Genomic DNA, 1,956 nt, shown 5'->3' on the forward strand with positions numbered 1-1,956 from the left:
AAAAAAGGCAGGGGAAGAGCAAATTTACTCTCTGTGCTTGAGCTCGAAGACACATTTTCTATTGTCCTTGGTCTTTGGCACTCCTGGTTCTTGGGCCTTGGACCCAGACTCACAGCACTGGCTCCACTAGTTCTGTTTTTCCAGTTTGAACCACACACCACCAGCTTTCCTGGGCCTCCAACTTGAAGACAGCAGAGCATAAGATCTCTTCTCAGCATCCTTAATTGTGTGAGCCAGTTCCTCCTAATAAATCTTTGTATTTTTAAAAATCTTTATATTTCTACATATGTTCTATTAGTTCGGGTTGGATTACCACCAAAAGTTAGGCTAGTGTCTGACTCCGCGGGCTAGAGAAGATACTGTACTGAGAAAATCGCTGAAAAACTGGAGTCCTGGACCCTACCCACAAAGCATGTGGTAAGCACACTACAAATTTCGAACCCCTTTAAGTGCAGAAAAGTTACTAACTTCTTGCAAGATACAGTACTAGCATGAAATGCTAAAAGATATACTAAGCAAAAATAGAGCAAGGTATACCAAACTCCTAGTACCAGCTTATAGGATCAACTTTTAAAAAAGATTTTGCTTATTCACAAGAGACACAGGAAAAAGAAACAGGTAAAAGCAAGCTTCCATGCAGGGAGCAGGACATAGAATTTGAACTTAAGATCTCCAGGATCACACCTTATTGCCTTAACAGAAGCTGAAAGCGTCTACCTTTATACTTTATAGATAACCCCGTTTAAAAACAGGGCCTCAAAAAATTGAGTTAAAACTCAGAATTGTTCCTCTCCACGGAAATCTTTAGTAAAAGGCGAAAGATTTATACGATCTGAAGAGAAACCAGAGTATGACCAAAGTACTTGCTAACTTATTTTTCAGGTAAATACAACTCCTAGTACACTGAGGGTGGTTATTTATCACAAGAGTTAGCGCCTACAGAAATTTATCCAAGAAATTGGGAAAATAACATCCTTACACTTAGAAAAGTCAAATAAGAATTCTTTTTTTTTTTTACTTGAAGACAATTATACTGTTTGCAGTGTATTATGGGTATGCAAATGAGTCTGACTAATCACCCTTCAGACTCCGGAAATCTTAGTATTCAAAACGGTGCTCTGGTATATAGTAATGTAATTGACTTTTATTTATCTCCCTTGCATTCAGCAATCTTAAACTCTGGTTATAGTGATTGTAGATTCTATTGGATGTTGTATGTAGACAAGCATATCATCTGAAAATGACAACTTTGTTTTTCCCTCATAAATCTATATTTTTTTATTATTTCTTTTTCTTGTTTGATTTAACTGGTTGGGAACTCTGGTAGAGACATTGAACTGAAACAATGATAGTGGAAATCTCCTTATTCTGATCATAGCTTTTTTTTAAAGATTTTTTTTTTTTAAGCTATGATCAGAATCATGATATGCAAATTTCTCACTGGGGAAAGAGGCAGAGACATTGGGCTCCCTACAGGGGAAAGAGACAGAGACACAGGCAGAGGGAGAAGCAGGCTCCCTGTGGAGAGCCCAATGTGGGACTCAATCCCAGGACCCTGGGATCCCCAACTGAGCCAAAGGCAGGTTTTTTTAACCACAGAGCCACCCAGGTGTGCCCTGATCATAGTTTTCACTGGACCACCATTAAGTGAGAAATTTGCTGTAGACAGGTGGGGCATCAAGAGCAGGCAATCTATGCAGTTGCCCTGTGCTCATATGGCCCCAGGTCAGCAGTCACCTTCATGAAATTCTTAGTCATTTTGAAAAAAGATCCTGCATGTTCATTTTGTACTGGGCCTCAAAAGGATTCTGGTAGAAACTCTTCTAATTAAGGTAGTCCCATTCTATTCCAAGTTACCATTATTTGTTTTCCTTGTACTAGAGGTTAGCATTGAGATAATCATAAGTTTTCTCTTTTAATCTATTAATATGGAAAGTTACACTCACAGACTTTCTA

At 38.6% G+C, this 1,956-nt stretch overlaps 1 non-coding gene across 1 annotated transcript; it reads right to left on the reverse strand.

Annotated features, from left to right (window-relative positions):
- Nucleotides 1–734: 734 nt before the first annotated feature.
- LOC121485879 lies at nucleotides 735–852 on the reverse strand. The gene has a single exon (XR_005986386.1). It is a non-coding gene; the product is annotated as a U5 spliceosomal RNA (small nuclear RNA).
- Nucleotides 853–1,956: the final 1,104 nt, after the last annotated feature.

Source organism: Vulpes lagopus, chromosome 2, assembly GCF_018345385.1.
Source record: "Vulpes lagopus strain Blue_001 chromosome 2, ASM1834538v1, whole genome shotgun sequence".
NCBI classification, from domain to species: domain Eukaryota; kingdom Metazoa; phylum Chordata; class Mammalia; order Carnivora; family Canidae; genus Vulpes; species Vulpes lagopus.